This window comes from Kogia breviceps, chromosome X, assembly GCF_026419965.1.
Source record: "Kogia breviceps isolate mKogBre1 chromosome X, mKogBre1 haplotype 1, whole genome shotgun sequence".
Classification (NCBI taxonomy): domain Eukaryota; kingdom Metazoa; phylum Chordata; class Mammalia; order Artiodactyla; family Physeteridae; genus Kogia; species Kogia breviceps.
The window spans coordinates 78,272,481-78,287,406 of record NC_081330.1 but is presented as its reverse complement, the minus strand read 5'-3'; positions in this window follow the sequence as shown (position 1 = coordinate 78,287,406).

Here is a 14,926-nt window from a genome sequence, read left to right as displayed (position 1 = left end):
TTAACCACTGTGCCACCCGGGAAGCCCTATTTTTTTTCTATTTTTAATGAAACAATAGTACAAAATATTTCTTAGAAAAGTGTGTTCTTTGGAGCTAGCTGCCTTAGTTAAAAGACAAGCTCTGCCAGTTTCTTAGTTCCAACATGACCTTGGGAAAGTCATTTCACCTCATTGTGCCTCATTTTTTCTCACCTGTCAAATGGAGATTGTTTGAGGCGGATTATGGACTTGCTGAATAGTGCTCAGAGTGGTGTCTAGCACATAAGAAGTACTCAGCAGAGCTCAGTGTCAGGTCTTCTCACTCAGCAGAATGGAGAACTCAGGTTAGAGAACTCAGGATAACAAATTCAAGGGGGTTCAGTAATGTGCCCCAGTACTAAGCTGTGTGCACAGATATAAGCTAAGTGTAACCACTGGGGCGAGACAGGACATTCAATCAAAGCTGTATTTACTGGTGCTGGGTCCTGGGAGGAATGCAGGGATGAAAAAACTCAGGCTTCTTCTCTCCTGCAGCTTTCAGTCAGGCCGCCAGAGGGAGACGTCAAGAAAGGAGCAGCTCATTGTGATAAATGCATGGGATTAAGAGGTAGTAGGAGATAAAACTGCAAAACTAATCTGCGATCAGATTCTAGAAAGGAGATTTATATGTAATATTAAGCCTGAAATAACCAGTTCTTTGAGGATTAACTTCCAAGTTCAATAGAGGGATGAACCATTCTTCCTGTGCCCCTCTCACCCTGGGGAATGCTTTTGCATTCTACAGAAGCACCTTATAGTTCCCAGAAGCATCGATTCAGCATGCACAGGGTGACATCTTTTTGTGGTCTATCTGCTAATGTGAGAATTTCAGTCCGTCCAGGGCTCATATTGTGACCTCAAATTCAGTCAAGTTCTTGAAGAGAGAACTTGAAGAGAGTCATATTTCTCATGTTTTTTGTTTTGTTTTGTTTTGTTTCCCAAAGTACCATGGAAAGAAGTTTTCTCTTTCAGGGATTGCTAATCATTTCCTCCTGATTCAGTTACTTTCTTCATTTGGGGGAATAGGATGGTGTGATAGAATCCCAAAAAGGTTAAGTGATCTGCTTCAGATCACATACGTAGACAATTTAGTCAGGATGACAGATTTATAGACTCAAAGAGGTGACCTCAAAGATCTGTTGGTTCAATCTTCAACCACCACCACACCCATCTAAGCCATGAATTGCTTCTACTGCAACACTTACTGCAAATGTTTTTCTGGTTCTTGCTGCATCTGGTCCTCCCTTTCAATGACAGGGAGCTTGCTCCTTTCTGAGACAGCCCATCTCATCTCTGAACAACTCTACCATTAGACATTTATTTCTTCTGTTAAGCTGAAATTTATCTTCCTGTGACTTCCACCCATAGACCCTAGCTTTATCACCTGGCACCACCCAGAGCCCATCTGCTCCATCCTCCCATGATAGTCCTTTAAAGACCTAAACATAGAGAACATATCTCCCTAATCTGTTCTCCAGACTAAATAGCTTTGGTTCCTTCAAATGTTCCTCGTGGTCTTTATTAGAAGCCCCTTCTCCAGACTGTTCACACTCTTTTGGACATAATCCAATTTTCCCATGTTACTATGAAATCTCCTTACACTGAATCCTCTCACACTAAAAATCTATGGCTACCAATATTTAGTTTGGTGGGAAGAGCCTTAAAAGTCAGGAGACCTAAGTCTTAGCCCTGGCTCTCTCACTGACTCACTGGGTGATTTCAGGTGGGCTCCTTCTCTTCTCTACTATTCTCCAATTATACAAAAAAGGATAGACACTATGAATTGTGAATGCTCTCCAAGTTAGAAAATTCCATGGATCTAAGTCAAAAGAGTAGACTCAGATGGAGAATGAAGGTCTGGCTTTATGGTACGGATGCCTGAGCAGAATAACTTTTCTCTTGTGCTCCAGCAAACCCCTTTAGCCCCAGGTTGTCCACTATGTAGAAAACATTGGCCTGTAATGGTTTCAGAGCCCTGGAATCCCAGCCTGCTGGCTTAAAGTTCAGGTAATGGCTGAAAAACCGGAGCCCAAACTCCCAGATCGAAAGCCAAGGAAACCTGGGACAGTCAGGATGAGGACCTTCTTGGCCCTTCTAAAGAAGAAATAGATTCATGGGGGTGGATGTGGACTCAAATTGCACGCTTCTGCAGCACAAAGAGCTTCTGGATGGGGACTTAGATCCAGCCCCAGAGACTTACCAACATGTCCATTACACAGTACAATGTCCAGAAATCCATCTTCCAGCCTTGACCTTTTTGGAGGATCAGTTCTACCCCCACCTCTTTCTATCTCAACTCTTGGTATGGTAGAATGGCTGCATTGGGATGGAGCCTTGAGAAGCCCCACATGGCAGAATGCTTTTGCCTAACATGACATAAAAATACCCTCCACAGACTTCTGGTCCAGACAAGATGGCATAGAGAAGACAAGATGACATTCTCTCTGCTTTTCCCTGCTAAGGAAAACTAAAAACCCTAGCAATAATGCTAATAGGCAAGGAAGGAGAACTGTGGAAAGTAGTAAGAAAAGGCTAACTTGTTCGAAACCCTAGGCTTGGAGGAACAACACAGGGGCAGGATGTCTTGCACTCATAAACCTGACAGCTTAATACAAATGGACTGATTCTTTGAAAGCCACAAATGACTGAAACTCAACCAAGATGAAATAGGTAATCTGAATAGTCGTACAATCATTTAAAAGATTAAAAATCTCGAGAAAAATAAAATGCCCAGACTAGATTGTTTCAAGAATTCTACCACACATTAACAGTAGAATTAATACCAACTCATACTGCCCAATTCCAGGAGTTAGAAGAGGGAAGGGCAAGAAGATAGAGGTGGCTATAAAAGGGTAACAGAAGGAATCCATGGTTCTGAAAGGGTAATACAATACATAATTATGGTGATGGAACTGTTCTGTAACTTGACTGTGGTGTTGGTCACACAAACCTACACATGTGATAAAATTGTATGGGGCTGAGAGGAGCTTCAAGATGGCAGAAGAGTACGATGTGGGGATCACCTTCCTCCCCACAAATCATCAGAAATACATCTACATGTAGAACAACTCCTACAGAACACCTACAGAATGCTGGCTGAAGACCTCAGACTTCCAAAAAGGCAAGAAAATCCCAACGTACCTGGGTAGGGCAAAAGAAAAAACAGAGAAAAAAGAAAAAGGATGGGACAGGCACCAGTGGGAGGGAGATATGAAGGAGGAAATGTTTCTACACACTAGGAAACCCCTTTGTGGGCAGAGACTGTGGGTGACGGAGGGGGAAGCTTCAGGGCCACGGAGGAGAGCACAACAACAGAAGTGCAGAGGGCAAAGTGGAGAGATTCCTGCACAGAGGATTGGTACTGATGAGCACTCACCAGCCTGGGAGTCTTGTTTGCTCACCTGCTGGGAAGGCTGGGGGCTGAGAGCTGAGGCTCTGGCATTGGCTGGATCCCAGGGAGAGGACTGAGGTTGGCTTCTTGAACACAGCCTGAAGGGGGGTAGTGTGCCACAGCTAGCAGGGACAGAGTCCGGGAAAAAGTCTGGAGCTACCAAAGGGCAAGAGACATTTTTTAACACCTTTATTGGAGTATAATTTCTTTACAGTGGTGTGTTAGTTTCTGGTTTATAACAAAGTGAATCAGTTATACATATACATATGTTCTCTTGCACCTCCCTCCCTCCCAACCTCCTTATCCCACCCCTCTAGGTGATCACAAACCACTGAGCTGATCTCCCTTTGCTATGCAGCTGCTTCCCACTAGCTATCTATTTTATGTTTGATAGTGTATATATGTCCATGTCACACTCTCACTTTGTCACAGCTTATACCTCCCCATATCATCAAGTCCATTCTCTAGTAGGTCTGTTTCTTTATTCGCATCTTACTCCTAAGTTCTTCATGAACTTTTAATTTTTTTTCTTAGATTCCAAATATATGTGTTAGCATACGGTATTTGTTTTTCTCTTTCTGACTTACTTCACTCTGTATGACACACTCTAGGTCTATCCACCTCACTACAAATATCTCAATTTCATTTCCTTTTATGGCTAATATTCCATTGTATATATATATATGCCACATCTTCTTTATCCATTCATCTGTTGATGGACACTTAGGTTGCCTCTATGTCCTGGCTATTGTAAACAGAGCTGCAATGAACATTTTGGTACATGACTCTTTTTGAATGATGTTTTTCTCAGAGTATATGCCCAGTAGTGAAAGAAACTAAAGAGGATACAAATAGATGGAGAGATATACCATGTTCTTGGATTGGAAGAATCAACATTGTGAAAATAACTCTACTACGCAAAGCAATCTCAGATTCAATGCAATCCCTATCAAACTACCACTGGCATTTCTTACAGAACTAGAACAAAAAATTTCACAGTTTGTATGGAAACACAAAAGACCCCTAAGAGGCAAAGCAACCTTGAGAACGAAAAATGGAGCTGAAGGAATCAGGCTCCCTGACCTCAGACTATACTACAAAGCTACAGTAATCAAGACAGTATGGTACTGGCACAAAAACAGAAATATAGACTAATGGAACAGGACAGAAAGCCCAGAGATAAATGCACATATGGTCACATTATCTTTGATAAAGGAGGCAGGAATATACAGTGGAGAAAAGACAGCCTCTTCAATAAGTGGTGCTGGGAAAACTGGACAGGTACATGTAAAAGTATGAAATTAGAACACTCCCTAACAGCATACACAAAAATAAACTCAAAATGGATTAAAGACCTAAATGTAAGGCCAGACATGATCAAACTCTTAGAGGAAAACATAGGCAGAACACTCTATGACATAAATCACAGCAAGATCCTTTTTGACCCACCTCCTAGAGAAATCGAAATAAAAGAGACTTTTTTTACATCTTTGTTTCCTAGTGCATGAGGAGAGGGAATTAACAGCACCACTTAAACGAGCTCCAGAGATTGGCATGGGCTGCGGCTATTAGTGCGGACAGTAGAGACAGGCATGAGATGTTAAGGCTGCTCTGCAGCCAGCAAGAATCCTGTGTGCAAGCACAGGTCACTATCCACACATCCCCTTCTGGGAGCCTGTGCAGCCTGCCACTGCCAGGGTCCCATGATCCAGGGACAACATCCTCGGGAGAACACACGGCATGCCTCAGGCTGGTGGAAAGTCATGACTCTGCCACTGCAGCCTCGCCCTGCACTCCATACCCCTCCTTCCCCCCAGCCTGAGTGAGCCAGAGCCCCCGAAGCTGCTGCTACTTTAACCCCGTCCTGTCTGAGTGGGGAACAGATGCCCTCAGGGCACCCTCATGCAGAGGTGAGGCCAAATCCAAACCTAAAACCCATGAGTTGTGCAAACAAAGAAGAGAAAAGGAAATTTCTCCTCGAAGCCTCAGGAGCAGCGGATTAAATCTCCACAATCAACTTGATGTACCCTGCATCTGTAAAATACCTGAATAGGCAATGAATCATCCAAAACTGAGGAGAAGGACATTGGGAGAAATGATATATACTTTTTCCCTTTTTATCCTTTTGTGTGTGTGTATGTGTATGCTTCTGTGGTTGATTTTGTCTGTATAGCTTATTTTTATTTTATTTTTTTTGGTGGTATGCGGGCCTCTCACTGTCGTGGCCTCTCCTGTTGCGGAGCACAGGCTCCGGATGTGCAAGCTCAGCGGCCATGGCTCACGGGCCCAGCCGCTCCACGGCATGTGGGATCTTCCCGGACTGGGGCACGAACCCGTGTCCCCTGCATCAGCAGGCGGATTCTCAACCACTGCGCCACCAGGGAAGCCTTGTATAGCTTTGGTTTTACCATTTGTCTGATGGTTCTCTCTGTCCTTTTTTTGGTTTGTTTTTTGATTTTTAATATAGTTTTTATCACTTGTTATTATTGGTGTATTTGCCTTTTGGTTTGGTTGCTCTCTTCCTTCTTTCTTTCTTTTTTCTATTATGTTTTAATATTTTTAATAATTATTTTTTATTTTACATTTCAATAATTTTATTTTAACTTTTTATTTTATTTTATCTTCTTTCTCTGTTTCTTTTTTTCTCCATTTTATTCTAAGCAGTGTGGATGACAGGATCCTGGGGCTCCAGCCAGGCATCAGGACTGTGCCTCTGAGGTGGGAGAGCCAGGTTCAGGACGTTGGTCCACCAGAAACCTCTGAGCTCCACGTAATATCAAACAGTGGCAATATCCCAGAGATCTCTATTTCAACCCAAAGACCCAGCGCCTCTCAACCCCAGCAAGCTACAATGCTGCACACCCTATGCCAAACAACTAGCAAGACAGGAACAACACCACCCATTAGCAGAGAGGCTGCCTAAAATCATAATAAGGAAACAGACACCCCAAAACATACCACCAAATGTGGAACTGCCCACCAGAAAGACAATATCCAGCCTAATAAACCAGAACACAGACATTAGGCCCCTCCACCAGGAAGCCTACACAACCCACTGAACCAACCATTGCCACTGGGGGCAGACACCAAAATGAATGGGAACTACGAACCTGCAGACTGTGAAAAGGAGAAGCCAAACACTGTAAGTTAAGCAAAATGAGAAGACAGAGAAACACACAGCAGATGAAGGAGCAAGGTAAAAACCCACCAGACCTAACAAATGAAGAGGAAATAGAAAGTCTACCTGAAAAAGAATGCAGAATAATGATAGTAAAGATGATCCAAAATCTTCAAAATAGAATGGAGAAAATACAGGAAATGTTTAACAACGACCTAGAAGAACCTAAGAGCAAACAAACAGTGATAAACAACACAATAAATGAAATTAAAAATTCTCTAGAAGGGATCAATAGCAGAATAACTGAGGCAAAAGAACGGATAAGTGACCTGGAAGATAAAATAGTGGAAATAACTACTGCAGAGCAGAATAAAGAAAAAAGAATGTAAAGAATTGAAGACAATCTCCGAAACCTCTGGGACAACATTAAATGCACCAACACTCGAAAGATACGGGTCCCAGAAGAAGAGGTGAAAAAGAAAGGGATTGAGAAAATATTTGAAGAGATTATAGTTGAAAACTTCCCTAACATGGGAAAGAAAGTAGTTAATCAAGTCCAGCAAGCACAGAGAGTCCCATACAGGATAAATCCAAGGAGAAACACACCAAGACATATATTAATCAAACTATCAAATATTAAATACAAAGAAAAAATATTAAAAGCAGCAAGAGAAAAAAACAAATAACATACAAGGGAATCCCCATAAGGTTAACAGCTTATCTTTCAGCAGAAACTCTGCAAGCCAGAAGGTAGTGGCAGGACATATTTAAAGGCATGAAAGGGAAAAACCTGCAACCATAATTACTCTACCCAGCAAGGATCTCATTCAGATTTCACAGAAAAATTAAAACCTTTACAGACAAGCAAAAGTTAAGAGAATTCAGCACCAACAACCAGCTTTACAAGAAATGCTAAAGGAACTTCTCTAAGTGGGAAACACAAGAGAAGGAAAAGACCTACAATAACAAACCCAAAACAATTAAGAAAATGGGAATAGGAACATACATATCGATAATTACCTTACATGTAAGTGGATTAAATGCTCCAACCAGAAGACATAGACCGGCTGAATGGATACAAAACCCAGACCCATATATATGCTGTCTACAAGAGACCAACTTCAGACTTAGGGATACATACAGACTGAAAGTGAGGGGAAGGAAAAAGATATTCCATGCAAATAGAAATCAAAAGAAAGCTGGAGGAGCAATTCTTATATCTGACAAAATAGACTTCAAAACAAAGACTATTACAAGAGACAAAGAAGGACACTATATAAGGATCAAAGGATCGATCCAAGAAGAAGATATAACAATTGTAAATATTTATGCACCCAATATAGGAGCACCTCAATACATAAGGCAAATATAACAGCCATAAAAGGGGAAATTGACAGTAACACAATCATAGTAGGAGACTTTAACACATCCCTTTCAACAATGGACAGATCATCCAAAATGAAAATAAATAAGGAAACACAAGCTTTATATGATACATTACACAAGACGGACTTAATTGATATTTATAGGACATTCCATCCAAAAACAGCAGAATACACTTTCTTCTCAACTGCTCTTGGAACATTCTCCAGGATAGATCATATCTTGGGTCACAAATGAAGCCCTGGTAAATTTAAGAATATTGAAATCATATCAAGCATCTTTTCTGACCACAATGCTATGAGAGTAGATAATAATTATAGAACAAAATCTGTAAAAAATACAAACACATGGAGGCTAAACAATACAATACTTAATAACCAAGAGATCACTGAACAAATCAAAGAGGAAGTCAAGAAGTACTTAGAAACAAATGACAATGAAAACATGACGACCAGGTTTCCCTGGTGGTGCAGTGTTTGAGAGTCTGCCTGTCGATGCAGGGGACACGGGTTCGTGCCCTGGTCCAAGAGGATCCCACATACCGTGGAGCGGCTGGACCCATGAGCCATGGCCGCTGAGCCTGTGTGTCCAGAGCCTGTGCTCCACAATGGGAGAGGCCACAACAGTGAGAAGCCCGTGTACCACAGAAAAACAAAGCAAAACAAAACAAAAAACCCACAATGACCCAAAACCTATGGGATGCAGCAAAAGCTGTTTGAAGAGGGAAGTTTATAGCAATACAATCCTACCTTAAGAAACAAGAAACACCTCAAATAAACAACTTAACCTTACACCTAAAGCAATTAGAGAAAGAAGAACAAAAGTACTCCAAAGTTAGCAGAAGGAAATAAATAATAAACATCAGAGCATCAATAAATGAAAACTCTTAGATAGCCTCATCCACCAGAGGGCATACAGCAGAAGCAAGAATAATTACAATCCTGCAGCCTGTGGAACAAAAACTACATTCACAGAAAGATAGACAAAATGAAAAGGCAGAGGGCTTGTACCAGATGAAGAAACAAGATAAAACCACAGAAAAACAACTCAATGAAGTGGAGATAGGCAACATTCAAGAAAAAGAATTCAGAATAATGATAGTGAAGATGATCCATGATCTTGGAAAAAGAATGGAGGCAAAGATCAAGAAGATGCAAGAAATGTTTAACAAAGACCCAGAAGAAATAAAGAACAAACAAACAGAGATGAACAATACAATAATTGAAAAGAAAATTACATTAAAAGGAATCAATAGCAGAATAACTGAGGCAGAAGAACGGATAAGTGACCTGGAAGACAAAATGGTGGAATTCACTGTTGTGGAACAGACTAAAGAAAAAAGAATGCAAAGAAATGAAGGCAGCCTAAGAGACCTCTGGGGCAACATTAAGTGCAACAACATTTGCATTATAAGGGTCCCAGAAGGAGAAGAGAGAGAGAAAGGACCAGAGAAAATATTTGAAGAGATTATAATTGAAAACTTGCCTAACATGGGAAAGGAAATAGCCACCCAAGTCCAGGAAGCACAGTGAATCCCATACAGGATAAACCCAAGGAGAAACAGGCTGAGACACATAATAATGAAATTGTCAAAAATTAAAGACAAAGAAAAATTATTGAAAGCAGCAAGGGAAAAATGACAAATAACAAACAAGGGAACTCCCATAAGGCTAACAGCTGATTTCTCAGCAGAAACTCCACAAGCCAGAAGGGAGTGGCATGATATTCTTAAAGGGAGGAAAGGGAAGAAACCTACAACCAAGATTACTCTATCCAGCAAGGATCTCATTCAGATTTGATGGAGAAATCAAAAGCTTTACAGACAAGCAAAAGCTAAGAGAATTCAGCACCACCAAACCAGCTCTACAACAAAAGCTAAAGGAACTTATCTAAGTGGGAAACAAAAGAGAAGAAAAGGACATACAAAAACAAACCCATAACAATTAAGAAAATGGTCATAGGAACATACATATCAATAATTACTTTAAATGTGAATGGATTAAATTCTCCAACCAAAAGACACAGGCTTGCCGAATGGATACAAAAACAAGACCCATATATATGCTGTCTACAGGAGACCTACTTCAGACCTAGGGACACATACAGACTGAATGTGAGGGGATGGGAAAAGATATTCCATGCAAATGGAAATCAAAAGAAAGCTGGAGTAGCGATACTCATATCAGATAAAATAGACTTTAAAATAAAGAATGTTACAAGAGACAAGGAAGGACTCTACATAATGATCAAGGGATCAATTCAAGAAGAAGATATCACAATTATAAATATATATGGACCCAACACAGGAGCATGTCAATACATAAGGCAACTGCTAATAGCTCTAAGAGTGGAAATCAAGAGTAACACAACAATAATGGGGGACTTTAGCACCTCACTTACACCAATGGACAGATCATCCAAAATGAAAATAAATAAGGAAACAGAAGCTTTAAATGACACAATATACCAGATAGATTTAATTGATATTTATAGGACATTCCGCCCAAAACCACAATTTACACTTTCTTCTCAAGTGCGCATGGAACATTCTCCAGGATAGATCACATCTTGGGTCACAAATCAAGCCACAGTAAATTTAAGAAAATTGAAATCATATCAAGCATCTTTTCTGACCACAACAGTATGAGATTAGAAATGAATTACAGAGAAAGAAAAGTAAAAAAACAAAAACACATGGAGACTAAACAATACGTTACTAAATAACCAAGAGATCACTGAAGCAATCAGAGGTAATCAAAAAATACCTAGAGATAGATGGTAATGAAAACATGACAACCCAAAACTGATGGGATGCAGCAAAAGCAGTTCTAAGAGGGAAGTTTATAGCAATACAATCCTACCTCAAGAAACAAGAAACATCTCAAATAAACAACCTACCCTTACACCTAAAGAATTTCTAGAAAGGAGAAGAACAAAAAATCCCAAAGTTAGCAGAAGGAAAGAGATCTTAAAGTTCAGATCAGAAATAAGTGAAGGGGGAGCGAGAAGATGGCAGAAGAGTAAGACGCGGGGATCACCTTCCTCCTCACAGATACATCAGAAATACATCTACACGTGGAACTTCTCCTATAGAACACCCACCGAACACTGGCAGAAGACCTCAGACCTCCCAAAAGGCTCTTGGCACTCCAGCCAGGTGTCAAGGCTGTGTCTGAGGTGGAAGAACTAACCTCAGGACACTGGTCCACAAGAGACCACTCAGCTCCACGTAATATCAGATGGCGAAAATCTCCCAGATATCTCCATCTCAACACCAAGACCCAGATTCACTCAAGGACCAGCAACGAAAAGTGCTGGACACCCTATACCCAACAAAGAGCGAGACAGGTCTACAGCCCCATCCATTAGCAGAGAGGCTGCCTAGAATCACAGTAAGGCTACCGACATCCCCATACACGCCCCCAGACGTGGACCTGCCCACCAGGGAGATGGGATCCAGCCTCATCCACCAGAACAGGGGCACTGGTCCCCCCAACCAGGAAACCTGCTCAACCCACTGAACCAACCTCAGCCACTGGGGACAGCCACCAAAAATAGATAGAACTACGAACCTGCAGCCTGCAAAAGGGAGACCCCAAACACAGTAAGGTAAGCAAAATGAGAAGACAGAAAAACACGCAGCAGATGAAGGAACAAGATAAAAACACACCAGACCTAACAAATGAAGAGGTAATAGCCAATCTACCTGAAAGAGAACTTAGAATAATGATGGTGAAGATGATGCAAAATCTTGGAAATAGAATAGACAAATTGCAAGAAACAGTTAACAAGGACCTAGAAGAAATAAAGAGGAAGCAAGTAACGATGAGCAACACAATAAATGAAATGAAAAATACTCTAGATGGGATCATTAGCAGAATAACTGAGGCAGAAGGACGGATAAGTGACCTGGAAGATAAAATAGTGGAAATAACTACTGCAGAGCAGAAGAAAGAAAAAATAATGAAAATAACTGAGGACAGTCTCAGAGATCTCTGGGACAACATTAAATGCACCAACATTTGAATCATAGGGGTCCCAGAAGAAGAAGAGGAAAAGAAAGGGACTGAGAAAATATTTGAAGAGATTATAGTTGAAAACTTCCCTAATATAGGAAAGGAAATAGTCAATCAGGTCCAGGAAGCACAGAGAGTCCCATACAGGATAAACCCAAGGATAAACACACCGAGACACATAATAATCAAACTGTTAAAAATTAAATACAAAGAAAACATATTAAAAGCAGCAAGGGAAAAACAACAAATAACACACAAGGGAATCCCCATAAGGCTAAAATCTGATCTTTCAGCAGAAACTTTACAAGCCAGAAGGGAGTGACAGGACATATTTAAAGTGATGAAGGAAAAAAACCTACAACCAAGATTACTCTACCCAGCAAGGATCTCATTCAGATTTGATGGAGAAATTAAAACCTTTACAGACAAGCAAAAGCTGAGAGAGTTCAGCACCACCAAACCAGCTTTACAACAAATGCTAAAGGAACTTCTCTAAGCAAGAAACATAAGAGAAAGAAAAGACCTACAAGAACAACCCAAAAAAATTAAGTAAATGGTAATAGGAACGCACATATCAATAATTACCTTAAATGTAAATGGATTAAATGCTCCCACCAAAAGACACAGACTGGCTGAATGGATACGAAAACAGGACCCATATATATGCTGTCTACAAGAGACCCACTTCAGACCTAGGGACACTTACAGGCTGAAAGTGAGGGGATGGAAAAAGTTATTCCATGCAAATGGAAATCAGAAGAAAGCTGGAGTAGCGATTCTCATATCAGACAAAATAGACTTTAAAATAAAACCTATTACAAGAGTCAAAGAAGGACACTACATAATGATCAAGGGATCGATCCATGAAGAAGATATAACAATTGTAAATATTTATGCACCCAACATAGGCGCACCTCAATACATAAGGCAAATACTAACAGCCATAAAAGGGGAAATCGACAGTAAAACAATCATAGTAGGGGACTTTAACACTCCACTGTCACCAATGGACAGATCATCCAAAATGAAAATAAATAAGGAAACACAAGCTTTAAATGATACATTATACAAGATGGATTTACTTGATATTTATAGGACATTCCATCCAAAAACAACAGAATACACATTTTTCTGAGGTGCCCATGGAACATTCTCCAGGATAGAGCATATCTTGGGTCACAAATCTAGCCTTGCCAAATTTAAGAAAATTGAAGTCGTATCAAGTATCTTTTCTGACCACAACGCTATGAGACTAGATATCAATTACAGGAAAATATCTGTAAAAAATACAAACACATGGAGGCTAAACAATACACTACTTAATAACGAAGTGATCACTGAAGAAATCAAAGAGGAAATCAAAAAGTACTTACAAACAAATGATAATGGAGACACGACGACCCAAAACCTATGGGATACAGGAAAAGCAGTTCTAAGAGGGAAGTTTATAGCAATACAATCATACCTTAAGAAACAGGAAGCATCTCGAATAAACAACTTAACTTTGCACCTAAAGCAATTAGAGAAGGAAGAACAAAAAATCCCCAAATTTAGCAGAAGGAAAGAAATCATAAAGATCAGATCAGAAATAAATGAAAAAGAAATGAAGGAAACAATAGCAAAGATCAATAAAAGTAAAAGCTAGTTCTTTGAGAAGATAAATAAAATTGATAAACCATTAGCCAGATTCATCAAGAAATAAGGGAGAAGACTCAAATCAATAGAATTAGAAATGCAAAAGGAGATGTAACAACTGACTCTGCAGAATTACAAAAGATTATTAGAGATTACTACAAGCAACTCTATGCCAATAAAATGGACAACCTGGAAGAAATGGACAAATTGTTAGAAATGCACAACCTGCCAAGACTGAACCAGGAAGAAATAGAAAATATGAACAGACCAATCACAGGCACTGAAATTGAAACATTGATTCAAAATCTTCCAACAAACAAAAGCCCAGGACCAGATGGCTTCACAGGCGAATGCTATCAAACATTTAGAGAACAGCTAACACCTATCATTCTCAAACTCTTCCAAAAGATAGCAGAGGGAGGAACCCTCCCAAATTCATTCTATGAGGCCACCATCACCCTGATATGAAAACCAGACAAAGACGTCACAAAGAAAGAAAACTATAGGCCAATATCACTGATGAACATAGATGCAAAAATCCTCAACAAAATATTAGCAAACAGAATCCAACAGCACATTAAAAGGATCATACACCATGATCAAGTGGGATTTATTCCAGGAATGCAAGGATTCTTCAATATACACAAATCAATCAACGTGATACACCATATCAACAAACTGAAGGAGAAAAACCATATGATCATCTCAATAGATGCAGAGAAAGCTTTTGACAAAATTCAACACCCATTTACAATAAAAACCCTGCAGAAAGTAGGCATAGAGGGAACTTTCCTCAATATAATAAAGGCAATATATGACAAACCCACAGCCAGCATTGTTCTCAATGGTGAAAAAGTGAAACCATTTCCCCTAAGATTAAGAACAAGACAAGGTTGCCCACTCTCACCACTCTTATTCAACCTAGTTTTGGAAGATCTAGCCACAGCAATCAGAGAAAATAAAGAAATAAAAGGAATCCAAATAGGAAAAGAAGAAGTAAAGCTGTCACTGTTTGCAGATGACATGATACTATACATAGAGAATACTAAGGATGCTACCAGAAAACTACTAGAACTAATCAATGAATTTGGTAAAGTAGCAGGATACAAAATTAATGCACAGAAATCTCTTGCATTCTTATACACTAATGATGAAAAATCTGAGAATGAAATTAAGAAAATACTCCCATTTACCATTGCAACAAAAAGAATAAAATATCTAGGAGTAAACCTACCTAAGGAGACAAAAGACTTGTATGAAGAAAATTATAAGACACTGATGAAAGAAATTAAAGCTGATACAAATAGGTGGAGAAATATAACATGTTCTTGGATTGGAAGAATCAACATAATGAAAATGACTCTA